Raw genomic sequence first — 17,357 nt, forward strand, 5'->3', positions numbered from 1 at the left:
ATACAGATTCTTAAAGGTACTAATAAAAATCATCTTTTTTTCATGGCATTCTTTGGGAATATGGAGATTGCTAGTTGTTCAATAAATTTATTCTCTTCTTTCATGTGCCCATAAATTACAGTAAAAGGATAAGCTTCTATAATAAAGAGACCCACCAATATAGTGACTTTAAAAAAACAAGACCAGACCACATTTCCCATATTCCTTTGCGTTTGGATGTGCTTAAGTTCTCTCCAATAGGTGAGGGGAGGTGAGGTGTCTAAACTCTGACCCTAGTCCTGAAGGCAGTGGGTGTGCCTCCTTCATGCCTTCCATTTTCCTCCAGCTGGAATCCCTGGTCATCCATTTTCAACCATCTAGGTGACAGTGATGCCCTGGAACCTCAAATGATGGAACAGAGCAGAACTGTCCCACCAAATTGCATTGCTGTCCTCAGAGCTGTTTGGTGTAAGACACAAAATGGTTTTTTTAAGTCACTATATTGTTAGGTGTTTTAATTATAGCAGCATAGCTTTTTACCATAATAAGTAGAGGAATTCCCTACATAAAGACTAAAACAGCAAATTTTTAAAAAGGTGCATGCTGTTATATCCAGTATGAGGTGCTAGTGTTGACTCAATATTTCATCACCAAAATATAAGTGAAACATTTTAAAGCAAGGAGAGGATATAGAAGAGATTAGGTCTATCTTGTTCATAATCTCTTTTTTTGTCACCTGGCTCTGTACCATTTTCTCCTGTAAATTCTGTACCAAATAATAATCCTCATAATCTACTTTGAGTTGACCTGTTTTGTTTTAGGCATGACCTCTGCGATCAGAGAATTATGAGTTTCTCTATCTGCAGTTGCTCAAGTTTAGACTTAGTGTATTTTCTTTCCTACCATACTATTCCTCTTCTGGCTCTCTCTCTTTCTGGACTTAATGCATGGCTGGAACATAGGGCATGTGGGTATCAGCCCTGTGTCTATGCACAATTGTCTACTATAGCCATTTGGAAAGAACACCTGGGAGAGATTTCTTCCCTTTATGCTGCAGGAAGGTAGAGGCAGAGGTAAAGGGGACTGGTGGTTTAGATCATCTTGGCTTTTATTGGAAAGGCAACAACTTCTTTCCAGTATTCTATAAAAATCACTACTGTGTGGCAAATGTTCTCTTTGGCTATTTTTATTATGACTCATCTGTAAATTATAATAGTAGTAATTATTAAGTATTAGTTCAAATATTATCCTAACTCTGAACTGTCGTCATGTTAAATGAGAATTTCATGTTTTAACTATGCAAATAGAAACTATTTTGTTGGGATAGATATTAATTGAATTACAAGATCATGAATAGGAGAAAGACTATACATTGAATATTTAATTTTATATATGTTCAAATGTGGACAAATAGGTTAATCTTTCTCCTATTTATTTTGTTCTGTCTTAAAGGCAAAGTTGATTAGCTGAACTGTGACCTGAATGAAAGTGGCAATGATCATCTTATCAGTCTCTCCTCTTAGCTTTCTTTATACGGACCCATCTTATGTGCTTGGCGTAGGATAGCTTGCAATATGGCTGCTGTTTGAAATGAAAATCCTTCCTAGGTTAGTAAGGTGATTTGGGTTAGAATTAGTTCAGTGACTTTGTTTCTTTAATGAACTTGGAGTATAACTTCTGCTGATAATTTTAAATTGGTTTTTTGGCAAGAAAACTTTTTGCAAGCTTTAACTTGATATTAGTTCATGCGGGCCTACATAATTGATTTTTGTTTTTCAAGTGACAAGATGAGAGTTTAAGTCCATACTTGCTTGCTGTGACTTCCTTTGGACTTGAGAAGGAGACCCACCTTTCTTCTGCTGTTCTGAGTAAGCAGCTGTGGATAGTTTCACAGGAAGCAAATCCCCAATAGGGAACTTTTTGGAGTTGTTGCATTTGCTCTTTATGCTCTCTGTGTTTTGATACACTGAACAAGGAATGTTGATGAGACATGAGGCAGAACAGCTTGTTCCTCCACAGCTATTTTGACTTTGCAATGCTGGCAATAGTAAAAAGAAAAAAAAAAAAGTTTAGTGTGTTAACTAAGCAAACACATGGCGCTTGGAAGAAGGCTACGGAACAGCTAGGTTATTCTTGGTATCAAGAACCCTATTGCCTAGGGACTTTGAATTGCAGTTCATGAATGCATAGTACTTGGAGTTCTACATTTCTCTAGGTGTCCTTTGTCTCTGGGTGTGTTAATAGGAGCAAAGGGTGTTGCTAATGACGTAAAATCCAAGTTGTGTTCAATAATCAAATTTTAGTACAAAGAAGATGCCTTAGAAGAAGTGACACCTCAAAGGATTCAGAATGTGATTATGGAAACAAAATTTGTTAAAATAAATACCCATGCTACTTTGGCTATTAATAAATATAGATTATCCTGAAGAAATAGAAAATATCAATACCAGGGATTGGTTTGATTAGTGGCACTGCTAGGGATTTCAGAACAATGTGGATTATAAGCTTGATTTTGTGAGTTATTGCTGCTGTTTTTCACAGAAGTGATAGTGTGCCAGCTTTGAGCCAAGGCTTAAAGAGGCACAGCAAGCTTCCATCTGCCTCCTTTAAGCACCTACAATCTGCCATGAGAAGAACATGCCATAGGTAGCCACAGTTCCTTTTGCCAGGGTCCTAGAATCAGAGATGCAAGGAACCAGGCTGAACATTGGCCAAGCTGAGCCTAATTGAGCTCAGCCAATCCACTGCCAGCCTGCAGACCTATGAAGGAAAAATAAATATTTTGTTGGTTTTAAACTCTTGAAATTTGGTGGCTGTTTCTTATGCAGCATTATTATAGCAAAACCTGACTAATACGCTTTTATGAGAGGTCTCTAATTTCAGACTGTTGGTATGTGAGAACCAGAGCATATCTGACACAGTTTTTATGTACTATTTCAGATAGAAACCACTGTTACTCTCTGTGGTTTCTGCAGTGTAGTCAGGTTTACTGACTAGAACTCACAGTTTCTGACTCCTCTCATCTCTTTAGACTTGAACGGATCCCAGTCCTGGGTGTGGCATCTGGCATCTTAAGTGGCCACCTGAAGAGCTGGATGACACAGTCCAGAAGTCTGGTGTGCTAATTCCCATGGAACAAACTTTGATCACTGGGAAACTGAAGATGGGAGGGAGAAAGTAAGTATCCCTGACCCCTTCTTCCTCTTTTCCATGGACAATTCCAACCACACAGCCACATGGCTCATCTGAAGAAGCCCTGTATGGCCAAGCAGATGCTTCTGCTGAAGGATTTCCTCTGTCTTTTTACGACTCATCATGAAGCTGTGGCCAGCATGTTAACAAGTCATTTTGCATGGCTTTCCATCCTTTCTTGCCTCATTTCCCTTTTATCCTCACTTTCATTGCCCTGGTTTTCACATCCCAAAGAAAGCACCACCACTTAATCTTGATCCAGGCTGTGTTTTCTAGAGACCCAAACTAACACATAGACCTAGACCATCATGTCAAGAAGAAGATGATAAAAATGGTGATTATGATGATGTCACCCAATATGTATTGATGACCACTTACTGTGTGTCAAGCAATATGATGACTGCTTCGAATTCATTTCATTTAATACTCACTACAACTCATAAACTGGGCAATATTATTACTTCATTTTGTAGAGGAAGAAATGAAAGCTTAAAAAGGTTTGATTATTTGGCCAAAATCTCATATCAAGGAAGTGGAGCCAGCGTATAAACCCAGATACTTCCGATGTCATATCTTATGAGTTAAACCACTAAGTAGCACAAATAAACTGCAGGGTAGGTAATGGGTGCCAAATTGCAATGTCTGTGTGCTGCAGAGCACCCAATACAGTACTGCATATAGTGTACATTTAATATATAATTTATTGATTTTATAAATAATTTATTAAGCTTCTACTTATTAATAGTATTCTGATAAGTATAGACTCATTCTACTAGCATTCGTAGATTGTCAATTTTAAAAAATTAGACTCTAAGAGCCATGTTTAATAGTAAAACATATTTTAAATCAGAAGATCTTTTAGAATTTTATAGGGCTAGAGAGAGACCATAACAATTATCTTTGTATGTTTTATGAAAGTAGTAGTATTTATTTGAACCTGATGAATTTGGAATAAAACGATATTTATGACAGTAGGAGTACTCTTTTTTTTTTTTTTAAACCCTCCTTGTTGCCTTATGGAGGCAGCTCATTGTAGTATAAAAATAGTGAACTAAAAATAAGTGGACCTGAATTCTTCCCTTGAGGTTTTCACTAACAAGCTTATAGTTTGGGGAAAATCAGTTTGGACTAGAGCTTCAGATGCATCATATGTAAAATGCAAAATTGGTTGAAGGCTATTTCTACCTCTGATAACATTTGTGATTTTCCTGAGGTTATTGGGGAAACTATAGCCAGATGGCATCTGAAGACAGAGTTAAAGGCACTCTTTTCATGATATGTTCTCTTTCCCTCTTCCAAATTTTTCTTTCCTCTCTCTGTTTCTCAGTATTTCAGATTACTTGTTCTTTAGAATTCAGTTCAAGTACCTTTGTGTGTGTGTGTGTGTGTGTGTGTGTGTGTGTGTGTGAGAGAGAGAGAGAGAGAGAGAGAGAGAGAGAGAGAGAGAGAGAATATCTTTCCTGGCTTTCCTAGACAGTTTCCTACTTTTTACTCCTGAGTAACTTTACATATCTATACTATAATTCTTTCTCTATCATATGTGATTATTTGTGTCTATGTCTATCTCTCACTAAACTGTGGACATTTTCAAAACCACAACTAAACATTTACTATACTTTAAAAAGGGCATCAATTGCAGTGGTATTACAGAAGCTACATCTTTTTTTTTTCCCCTAAATTCCTTATGTACTCATCGACTTTAATTAGGTATAAGCAGTTTGAGAACATTTTTTGTGATCACCAAATTCCACTTTTGTAAAGATATACTAGCTCAAATGCTCAAGGAAACATGTACAAGGCTTTTTATTGTATCCTGTTTGCAATAATAAGAAACTGGAAATATTCATATTTGTCTTTTAGTAGAGGAACAGCTAAATTCTCCTCCTGTTCTCTTTCTCTTCCTCCTCTCTCTCCTCCTGTACTAGTTCTCTGCTAGTACTCCTTTCTTCTCTACCACTAGTGCTACAACCACCACCAATAACACAATATTGATGCCACTACCAACAATAATTAATTATAAAGAGCTTATTGTATTGAAGAAGGGAGTGGGGAGACAGTATTGTGGATGGTAGTAAAGGGACTTTTAAAATAATATTTCATATTTTAAAAGGACAAGACATTCTTTTTTATGGCTACCAGTTTAATCTGTTCTTTCTATGAAATCCTTACCAAGTCTAAGATTATGAAAATATTGTCCTATGCTTTTTTCTAGATGCTTCATGGTTCCAGCATTTGTTTGAGGACCTATGTCACATCTCACATGAATTTTTGTTCATGGAGTGAGGTAGGAGTTGAGGTTTACCTTTTTTCTTCATAAGGGTATCTAATCATTCCAGGATCATTTGCAAAAAGATTTTCTTTCCCCAATAAATTTACATGGCACCTTGGTTGATAATCAATTGACCATATATGCTGTGGGTATATTTCTGAACTGTCTGTTCTATTTGTTCATGTTATTTTTAAGCCAATACCACACTGTCTTGATAGCTTTATCAGCTAGTTTTAAGTCCTCCAACTTTGTCCTTTTAAAATAATATGTTGTATAATCTAGGTCATTTGCATTTCCATATGAATTTTATAATTGATTTGTCAATTTCTTTGAAAAAGATCACTGAGATTTTATTGGGTTTGTGTTGAATGTATACATCTATTTGGGCAGAATAGATAACAACAATATTGAAAATTCAAATTTATGCATGTGGTTTCTCTTTCCATTTATTCAAATCTTTAATTTTTATCAGAAATATTTTATAGTTTTCAGGGAAGTGGTCTTGCATTACAATAACGTTCTTAGGTATTTTTGTGATGTTATTGTAAATGATACTGCTTTCTTTCTTTCACTTTTCAGTTGTTTGTTGCTAATATATAGAAATACATTGTCCCCAAAGGTTTTCCATTGCACCTTCCTTTAACCTTTTCATACCTTTGTCATCCCTATGCAATCATTAATTTGCTTTTGGTCACTGTACCTTAGTTTGCACTTTCTAGAATTTTATATAAATAGAACTATATAGGTTATACTCATTTTGTCATTTATCATAAATATTTTGAGATTCAGTCATGATGTATCATGTATCAATAGTTTATTCATTTTTGTTGCCAAGTAGTATTCCATTGTGTAAATATGCCATAATTTGTTTATCCATTCACCTGTTGATGGACATTTGGATTTTTCCCAGTTTGGGCCATTATAAATAAAGCTCACATGACCATTTGTGTACAGATCTTTATAATGGACACGTTTTTTCCATTTACCTTGGGGTAAGTACCTAAGACTGAAATGGCTGGATTTCATGGTAATCTTTTTAAAAAACTGATAACCATTTTTCAAAGTTGTTGTACTATTTTGTAGTTCTGCCATCAGTGTGTGAGAGTTCCAGTTCCTCTATATCTTCACCAACACTTGGTATCACCAACCTCTACTGATTTGTTTTTTAATCTTGATTTTAGCCATTCAAATAGGTGCATAGGAGTATCTCGTTGTGGTTTTAATTTGCATTTCTCTAGTTACTAACCATGTTAAGCATCTTTTCATATGCTTATTTGCATTCATATATATATATTGTTTTTGCTTAAGTGTCTGTTCAAACCTTTAGTTCTTTTAAAAATTAAGTTAATTTTTTTCTGAATTTTGAGAATCTTTATGTATTCTAGATACAAATTTTTTAATCATGTATATTGTTTGGAAATATATTTTCCCAGCCTGTGGCTTATTGTCTCATTCTCTTAACAGTATCTTTAGAAAAGCAGAAAATTTTGATAAAGTCCAATTTTTCATTTTGTTTTTTCATAGACTGTGCTTTTGTTGTATCTAAATAACCTTTGCCTATCACAGGGTTATAAAAATTATTCTTCCATGTTTTCTTCTAGAAATTTTATAACTTTAGGTTTTTACAGTTAGGTCAATGATCCATTTCTAGTTAATTTTTGCATGTGGTACAAGGTATGGATTGAAGTTTACTTTTTGATTATAGGTACCCAGTTCTAGCATCACTGTTGAAAAGACTATTCTTTCTCCATTGGATTTCCTTTGCACCAATGTGGAAAACAGTTGTCCATATATGTGTGGGTTTGGAAACATATATGTGTGTTTCTTCACTGATCTATTGGTATATATTTATACAATTGTCACATTCTCTTCATTACTTTGATTATAAGAAGTCTTAAAATCAGATGGTGTTAACTCTCCAACTCTGTCTTTTCTAGGGTTGTTTTTGACTATTTTAGGTTCTTTGCATTTGCATATGTGTTTTCTGAATTTCCGTTTTTCAGTTTCTGCAAAAAGCCTGCTGGCATTTTGATTGGAGTCGGCTTGAATCTGTAGATCAATTTGGGGATAAATAACATCTTAACAATATTGAGTCTTTTGATTAATGCATATTTTATCTCTATTTATTTTGTTTTTCTTTAATTCTGTTAACAATGTTTTGAGGGTTTCAGTGGTCAGGTTTTCTATATTTTTGTGTGATTTATTCCTAAGTATTTTGTATTTTTTGATGCTATTATAAGTGGCATTTTAAATATTCCATTTCCAATTACTTGTTGCTGGTATACAGTAATCGAATCGATTTTTATGTGTTGATCTTAAATCCTAAAACTTTGATAAGTTCACTTATTAATAGCTTTTACTCTAGGTTTCATCAAATTTTTACACAGATGATCATGTTTTCTGTGAATAGAGACAGTTTTATATGCTATTTATTACTTTAACTTTCCCCCAAGTTCTGCTTTGACAAAATCATATAGTTTGTACTCTTTTCTTGGTCTGGCTTCTTTGAAACAGTATAATTATTTTGAAATTCATTCATGATCAAACTTCCTCTATATTTGTCCTGATTTTCTGTATAATTTTCCTCTCTATTATTAAGAGTGGAGTGTTCGCAAGAGGGAAGAGATATGGGAACATATGTATATGTATAACTGATTCACTTTGTTATAAAGCAGAAACTAACACACCATTGTAAAGTAATTATACCCCAATAAAGATGTTAAAAAAAAAAAAAAAGAGTGGAGTGTTTATCTATAAATGTGTATTTGTCTAATTCTCCTTGTAGTTCTATCAGTTTGCTTTATGTACTTTGGCCTCTGTTATTAGGTCTGTAAACATTAGGATTATTATGTCCTTTTGATGATTGGACCCCCTTATCATTGCAAAATAACTCTACTTCTGATAATTTTCTTCTCTCTGGATCCTATTTTGTCTGATATAAATGTATTCACTCAACTTTTATTTTTATTAGTAAGTTTTATCTTTTTACATTTTTTGACTTTTAGCTTATTCAGGTCTTTATATTTAACAAATGCTTTTTTTGTAGGCAATGTTTTAGTTTGGACTTGCTTTTTTAAAAAATTCAGTTTGACAAACTCTAGAGTGTTGAGACCATTTATTTTCAGTAAGATTGTTGATATGATTAGGTTTAAGCCATATTGATATTTGTTTTCTATTTGTTCCACCTGTTCTTTGTTCTGCTCTCTTTTTCTACCTTCTTTTGAATTAGTTGAACATTTTTTCAGAATTCTATTTTATCTCCTTATGTTTTGGCTTAAGGCTATAACTCTTTCTTTTGTTATTTTAGTTTTGCTTTAGGGCTTATAGTACACATCTTTAACTTATAAAAAAGACTACCTTCAGCCATTTCACATATACTATAAGAACCATTTCACATATAGTATAAGAACTTGAAAATAGTATATTTCTATTTCTTTTCCCCAACTTTTATGCTATTTCACATGCAGTATAAGACACATGGGAAAACTACCCAAGTCCAGGGTAAGAATCACCCTGAGGTAAGGGCGCCTGGCACCCAGGCAGGCCTGTAAGTAAAAATGCCATTTCACATTTAGTATAAGACCATTTCACATATAGTATAAGAACTTGAAAATAGTATATTTCTATTTCTTTCCCCCAATCTTTATGCTATTGCTATCATATATCTTGTTTTCATGTATGCTCTAAACTGTGCACTACATTGCTATTATTTTTGTTTAACAATTATCTTTCAAGAAGATTTAAATAAGAAAAATATCTAATATCTTCAATCAAGTAGTTACCGTTCTTGTGCTAATCATTACCTTATGTAGACCCATACTTCCATATTGTATCATTTTCCTTCTTCCTGCAGGACTTTCTTTAACATTTCTTGTGGTGTGAGTTTGCTGTTGATGAATTCTTTCAGCTTTTCTGTGTCTGAAAAAGTCTATTTCACTCTTGTTTTTGAAAGATATTTTCACTGGATGCAGAATTTTAGATTGACAGTTTTCTTTCATACTTTAAAGATGTTGCTTCATTGTTTTCGTGCTTGCACTGTTTCCCACGGAAAATCTGCCATCATTTATGTTTGTACCTCTCTTTGTAATGTGTGTGTGTTTCCATGTGTATGCCTTTACTCTCTTCGTTTTTTAATATTTTCTCTATAAAACCAGTTTTGACCAGTGAGATTATGGTATGCCTTGGTGTAGTTTTTCATGTTTCTAATGCCTGAGTTTGTTCATGTTTCTTGAGCTGCTTGGATCTATAAGGTTATAGTTTTTATCAAATCTGGAAAATTTTTGCCATAATTTCTTTAAACTATTTCTTTGTCCCATGCCTCTCTCCTCTCCTTTGTGAACCCCAGTTTCACATATACTGGACTGCGTGAAGGTGTTCCACAGCTCGCTATTGCTGTACTTGTATCTTTTAAAATTCTCTTTTCTCTCTGTTTCCATTTTGTATAGTTTCTATAGCTTCAAGTTCACTAATCTTATTTTCCCCTGTTATGTTTAATCTGCAGTTAATCCGATCCAGTGTATTTTTTACTCCACGCATTGTATTTTTCATCTCTAAAAGTTTGATTTGGTTCTTTTCTATATTTTCCATGTCTCTATTGAACTTTTTCAACATATGGAATGCATTTAAAATAACTCTTGTAATGTCCTTGTCTGTTAATTCTATGATCTGTGTCATTTTTTATTAAGTTTCAATTAGCTATTTCCTCATTATGGGATATATTTTCCTACTTTTTCATATGCCTGGAAATTTTAAATTTCATATGGGTTTTATCCTGTTGCATCCTGGGTATTTTTGTATTCCTCTAAATATACCCAAGTGTTGTTCTGGGATGCTATTAAATTACTTGGAAACTGTTTGATTCTTTGGGTCTTGCTTTTAAGATTTTTTTAGATGTGAGCTTGAACAGTGTCCATTCTAGGGTTGTTTTCCACTGCTTCAGTAAAACCTTCTATATACTCAAAGCCCCATGAAGTTTTCCAGTCTGGCTGGTGAGAATAGGCATTTTTACTTACAGGCACTCTAACCTCAGGGTGATTCTTACCCTGGACTTGGGTAGTTTTCCCATGTGTCTGTGCTGATCAGTACTTTGATAAATACATAAGGGTGGGCTTATTGTAGATCTCTTAGGTTTTCTCTTTGTGCAGCTCTTTCCTCTGTGGTATTCTGCAATAAACTCTTGCTGCCTTGGGAGTCTTCGACCCTCATCACTATCTTCCTAACTCAGTGTGTCTCTTAGTCTCTCTTTCTGAAGACTCTCAGAGTCTTAAGACATAGTCCAAAACTAGGGCTTGCCTTGTTTCCCCCACCCCTATCTTTAGGAATCCCTATTCTTTATTGTCTGATGTCCAGTGTCTTTCAAACCATTGTTTCATATATTTTGTCTGTAATTCGTTTCAGGCAGCAGGATAAATCTAGTCCTTGTTACTCCATCATGGCCAGAAGCAGATGCACATTGATATATTTCTATAAATTTAAAACCAACCTTGATTTTCTTGGATATACCCTACTTGACTATGTTTTTTTTTTTTTTTAAATACTGGTTTCAGGTTTTTTAAAAAAATTTAGTTTATGAAGGGTCTAGTCCTTCAGTTTTCTTTTCCTGTAATATCTTTGTCAGGTTTTTTTTTTTTTAAACATCTTTATTGGAGTATAATTGCTTTACAATGGTGTTAGTTTCTGCTTTATAACAAAGTGAATCAGCTATACGTATGCATATATCCCCATATCTCCTCCCTCTTGTGTATCCCTCCCACCCTCCCTATCCCGCCCCTCTAGGTGGTCACAAAGCACTGAGCTGATCCCCCTGTGCTATGCAGCAGCTTCCCAGTAGCTATCTATTTTACATTTGGTAGTATATATAAGTCCATGCCACTCTCTCACTTCATCCCAGCTTACCCTTCCCTCTCCCCATGTCCTTAAGTCCATTCTCTACGTCTGTGTCTCTATTTCTGTCCTGCCCCTAGGTTCTTCATAACCATTCCAGAGTTATGCTGGCCTCATAAAATGAGTTGGGAAGTGTTACCTCTATTTTCTGAGTTTGTGTGTTTGTATTTTTTCTTTCTTGAATATTTAGTAGAATTCACCTGTCAAGCAAATTTTGCTTAGAGTTTTCTTTGTGGAAAGTTTTTGAGTACATATTTAATTTCTTTAACAGATAAAGACCTGTTTAGATGTTCAGTTTCTTCCAGTGTAAATTTTGTTTTGAAGAAATGTGTTCATTTCACCAAAGATATAACATATGTTGACATAAGTGTTTTCGTAATATTCCAGTAGCATTCTTTTAAAATCTGGAGAATCTGTCCTGATAGTCCTTCTTTAATTCCTAGTAGTAATAATTTATGTTGTCTCCTTTTCACTTGATAAGACTTGCTAAGCATATATCAATTGAATTAATCTCTTCAAAGAACCAACTTTGACTTTATTTTTAATAGTTTTTTAAATTTTTAAATAGTTTCCCCTTTCCCCCTCTATGATGCATCCTGCCTCCTGCTACTTCACCAGAGATGAAAGCCCTCACTCGTCTCCTCTCTCTTAGAATGGGATCATAACTATGTAGATTTTAATTAATTTAGCTTTATTTATGTTTTCAGTTCTCTTGATAGGTTAAAAAAAGCTATGATTTTTGTGTATTATCTGGCTTTTCCCTTAGTCTTAGGTTTGAGCAATCATGTCCATGATTTCTGAATTCCGATCTTTTTGATTAATTAAAAAATTTATTTTAAAGCAAGCATCTTATTAAAGTCAGAAGAATGGGTTTTCAGGCAGAGTTCTACTTTTTACTGTCTGTGTAGCCTTGGATAAACTACTCTCTGGACCTGCTTTGCCCACTTCACGAAGTAAACTTTTAGCTACACATGGGCAAAGACTGGATCTATATTTGATTATCATTGCATCCTCAGTGCCTAGCAAAGTATCTAGTATGTACTAGGCACTAAATGGATAGTTATTGAACCAGTGAAAGAGATTTGAAAGAGAAAATTGGATCTGATTTTATACATTTTAATTAGCTCTAATTTTTAAACCGAGTTGAGTTTTTTCTCACAAGTTTAAAGATTGAAATATGGCTCTTAAACAGGAAATCCATAGAAATCTGTAGATCTGAAGAGGTATTCAAGTTTGATAAATACTGGGTTAGACGATGGTTAAAAGACTGGTATTTGTGTGTTTATTAAAAAATATGACTAGGAAGCTCCTATTCTCACAGGAAAGCCTCAGTTGAGAGGGAAAGCTGAGGCTGCAGGTCCATATTCTGCATTGAAAACATGGTAGTGATGCCTCGCTTGATACAAGATGCCTGCCTTGTATCTGACAGGGGACTGCTTCAGTAAAACCTTTTTCCACTGCTTCAGTAAAACAGGTCAAACCCTTGGATTTGTACCAGAGCCCCAGGAAAAGAACTGAAAGAGTGTGTACTTACTATCTAAAAGTGTAGTGATAATGTGAGGTGGGGGAAAAATGATCATGATATGTGTGTGTGTAGGTGTGAACACAACATATGTATGGAGAACCCTCTTTACAGGTCCTTTAAAATATGTTCGTGAAAAGTCTCTGTCCGGACTTTAGCTAAGCTACTCCATTGTATTGCTGCCTCGGCATCCGTTTTGTTTGGCCAAGCAACCTGTGGGGGACTTAAACTGATACTTACTCCCCTCATGCAAGGGCATGCCCTGGACAACAGCCTGCGGAGTCACAAGCAAATTAAGTCCCTGACGTGACTTCTCCAACAGCCTTATGATCGTGCTTCCCCTGCCTCCCAGGGTCTTCACTTGTGCTCCCCTAGGTAAGACCCCTGTGGAGCCGACCAAAGCTCTACTCTTTTTGGTTTCAATTGACTAATCCAGACTTAGCCCAGGAAGCCCAAAGCACTCTACCCACGACCCTCATAAGGGCCTGTGCCCCAGGTCCTGTTGTTCTCTCTGTGTCTGTACCCTGCCTTGACTTTGTGGTGTGGTCCCTTGAGGCATGTCGTGTACTTCCTCTAGGACCTGTGAGTGATCAACTTCTCCCTTTCAATTTCTATTGTCGTCTTTTGTTGACTACCATATGGCACCCTGTGTCCCACTTAACAAAAGTTAACAAAGTCCTAACATTCTTTGATTTAACAAAAATAACCAACATTTATTGAATAGTCTATGTGCCACTCTCTGTTCCAAGTTCTTCACAAAAAGTTTAATCCTTACAGTAACACTGGGAGACTGGTACTATTTCTATCCTCATTAGTCAGATAAGGAAGTTGAAACACATAAAAGTTAAACTTGTCAGCATTTCACAGCTAGTAAGTGATAGAGCTGGGCTTGGACCCCAGATAGTCAGGATCTAGATCTTGTGCTCGTGACACCTCTGCTATGGTGCCTCCCTGGAAAGCATCTTAGTATTTTCATTGTTGTTTCTGCTAATATTGTTCTTATTATTCTGTACCTTGTTGGTAGATACTCGCTATGAATTTGTTCTTGTTGGATTTCTACAGTCTTTGTTTCTTACAAAGCTTAAACTCCTGCCTTCTCTTTTTTACCATTCTTTTTTCTTTTCTTTTAGAGATCTTAGTTTTTTGACAAATGAAAAATTTATATATTTAAGGTATACAACATAATATTTTGATTTATGTGTACATTGTGAGATGATTACCACAATCAAGCTAATTAATATATTCATTACTTCACATATTTACTTTTTTTGCAATGAAAACACTTAAGATCTAATTTTTTTGTTATTTTTTTCATTGCCTCCTTTTTATTGAAATATGGTTGATATACAATATTGTTTTAGTTTTAGGTATACAGCAAAGTGACTCAGTCATGTTATTATTTTCCACTTTAAGTTATTGAATATAGTTCCCTGTGCTATACAGTGAAGGATCTACTTTTTTAAAGCAAATTTTAAGTATGTAATATAGTATTATTAACTGTAGTCATCATGCTATACATTAGATCCTAGAACTTATTCATCCCGCATAACTGAAACATTGTCTCCCCATTTCCCCCCACTTCCCTGGCATCCACCACTCTACTCTCTGTTTCTGAGTTCAGCTATTTTAGCTTCTGCCTTTATTATCCCAAAGCTTAGCCAGGGCTTTTTGTTACCCTTGAAATGAAAGCTAAATCAACAAACATCTGTTACAGCACTGCTACTAGAATGACTATATTTTAGAACTGCAACTCTTTTTTTCTGAATCTGGCGCCATAACTATTTGAACTAAAGATATTTGAAAGTATCAGTCAAGGTGCTAGAGCAGCAGTGGTGATAGCAGCTCCAGCTGTAGTGACAACAGTGAATGTGGCTGGGTCCATGGATGAGATAGACAGATTTAATGGTGGCAGAGGAAATGCTGGGATTTCACATCTTTGTGTCTTCAAAATTGACTTACTGAACACAGATTCTGGAAGTACAGTGGGGAAAAATATGGAAACAGCTCTCTCCCTCATGTACCTTATAGCCTATTGAAGGGAGATCAATAGCTCATGGATAATAAAAGCAAACACTTGAATAGAGCTTACTATGTACTGGACACCTTTCCAATTGCCTTACATGCACTATTTCATGTATTCCACCCAATAATCCTAGGAGGTGGGTACTCTGATCTCCAGTTTGCAGATGAGCAAACTGAGGCACCGAAGGTTAAGAAACTCGCTCAAGATCCCACAGCTCATAAACGACAGAGCTGATATTTGAACCCAGGAAGACTGGCTCCAGAACCTGGTCCCAAACACCATCCTAGTCTACTAACAAGTGGTGAGTCAACTAACAACTGTGAGAAGAGCTACAGAGACAATGAGAGGATGAGTATTTTAGTATTTTCAAAATTTACAAAATAATGTAAATTATTTTTACATTTTTGGACATCTGTGGAGTGGTAAATGTGTTCCTAAATATTAGATATAATTATAAGGAAATATGTTTATATAAATCTATTTGGTAATAGGTTCTGAAGAGTTCTGTTTTAATCGGGATTTTGGATTATACATGACTTTGAACCTAGTCTGGAGGGTCTCAGAAGCCTTGCCTGATGAAGTGATGAGGGGGGGTGAAAAGACTCAGCCAGGGAAAGCTGTGTGTGTGTGTGTGTGTGTGTGTGTGTGTGTGTGTGTGTGAGGGGTGGAGTGGCTGGCGGAGAAGCTGGAGGAATGTTCCAGGCCCAGGGAGAAGCTCATTCACAGGGCTTGTTGTAGAAACATCTCTGTAAATACCTTCAAAGTCAGGGGCAACTTGTGATTCTTTAAAATGCAAATTCACTTCATGTACAACTTTCAGGTCCTATTTTGTAGCATAATGCAAAATGATGCTGGGTTTGTATATGCCTTTAAGCTAACTGTTGAGCACGTATCTCTTACGCTTCCTGCTTTTTAGGCAGTGAATGGCAAGAAGAAAAGGCTTGGGAATCCTGGAAAGCTAAGGTTACGTCTCAACTTCTTAGTCACAGTCATTTCTCAATTATTTGGGGTTGTGCTCTCTGTTTTTGTTTTTTTATTAATAGAAAATGTCTTAAAAGTGCATATCTGAAGGCTTTCATTGCTTGTAGCTGTCTGGTAACCATCAAACACCCCCCAAGCTAGACAATCAGGTTAGTTCTGAGCCCTATACCTGAGCCAATGGGTCCTTAAAGAGGAAGCTATAGTTTAAACAAAGGCAAAAGGAATTTGGAGGGCTGTGGATTCAAGTACTACAAAGACAGAGTAGAGGAATGTGAGAAAGGGAAGAGGAAGAGGAAGACTGAAGCACTGAGACTACTTCTTTGCTCAATTTGGTTCTCTTCTAATATGTAGAAAAAAGAGATTAACTAGGAAGCAAATAGAAATTAGATTTTTAGCAAGCTTTTAGTGATTTCTCATTAAGTGACACGTGGTGTTTAGTGTTCCTAATGAGTTGCACTAAAATCATTTTTACATTTTTGGACATCTGTGGAGTGGTAAATGTGTTCCTAAATATTAGATATAATTACAAGGAAATATGTTTATATAAATCTATTTGGTAACAGGTTCTGAAGCGTTTTGTTTTAATCGGGATTTTGGATTATACATGACTTTGATTTGTCTCCTCCTTTATCCCCATTGATCGAGAGCTGACTGTATTAGGTGTCTGAACTTGAGTGGACACACCAGATCTCTTTGAACCTTGGTTTCTTGATCTATAAAAAATGAAGCCACTCCCTGGTGGCACAGTGGTTAAGAATCCGCCTGCCAGTGCAGGGGACACGGGTTCGAGCCCTGGTCCGGGAAGATCCCACATGCCGCGGAGCAACTAAGCCTGTGGGCCACAACTACTGAGCCCACAAGCCACAGCTACTGAGCCCGCGTGCTGCAACTACTGAAGCCCGTGCGCCTAGAGCCCGTGCTCCGCAACAAGAGAAGCCACCACAATGAGAAGCCCACGCATCACAATGAAGAGTAGCCCCCACTTGCCGCACCTAGAGAAAGCCCGCGGGCAGCAACAAAGACACAACACAGCCAAAAAAAAAAAAAAAAAATGAAGCCAATATCTCTATTACTCAGGATATTTGTAAGGATGGCATAGATAATATGCAGCAAAGTGTCTTGTGTAAAGTCTGGTACAGGCTAGATGCCCGAACCATTTAAATTCCCTTCTTTCCCTCCTTCCTTCCTTCCTTCCGGCCTGTCTGCCTTTTTTCCCCTGTCTTCCTCCCTTCATCCCCTCCTGGCAGTGGAGTAGAATGTACAGAGGCCATGTCTTAGGTTTGCTACTCAGAGGCTGGTGAGCTTGACTTAATCTCTCTACTCCTTAGTTTTCCCATTGGTAAAATGAAAGAATCTATTCAATAAGCCCCCTAGGAGTCCAGCAAGTTATCAAATTCTACAATCCATTTTTTTGATTCTTGAGTTATGCATGAAAATATTTGAGTGTACTTTCAGTCACAAAGTTGTTCCAATTTCTGCCTGTCCAAAAGAAGATTTTGATCCTAGCT

At 36.0% G+C, this 17,357-nt stretch overlaps 1 long non-coding RNA gene across 3 annotated transcripts in view; it reads left to right on the forward strand.

The window, feature by feature from the left end:
- The window catches only part of LOC137223216 (uncharacterized), a 322,264-nt gene that overhangs the window by 25,431 nt on the left and 279,476 nt on the right, over positions 1–17,357 (forward strand). For all 3 annotated transcript variants that reach the window (XR_010942755.1, XR_010942753.1, XR_010942754.1), the window contains exons 2-3: positions 3,011–3,156; positions 5,384–5,455. This is a non-coding gene — a long non-coding RNA (uncharacterized lncRNA). The remainder of the gene's footprint in view (positions 1–3,010; positions 3,157–5,383; positions 5,456–17,357) is intronic.

The sequence above is a fragment of the Pseudorca crassidens genome, chromosome 4, assembly GCF_039906515.1.
Source record: "Pseudorca crassidens isolate mPseCra1 chromosome 4, mPseCra1.hap1, whole genome shotgun sequence".
NCBI lineage: Eukaryota > Metazoa > Chordata > Mammalia > Artiodactyla > Delphinidae > Pseudorca > Pseudorca crassidens.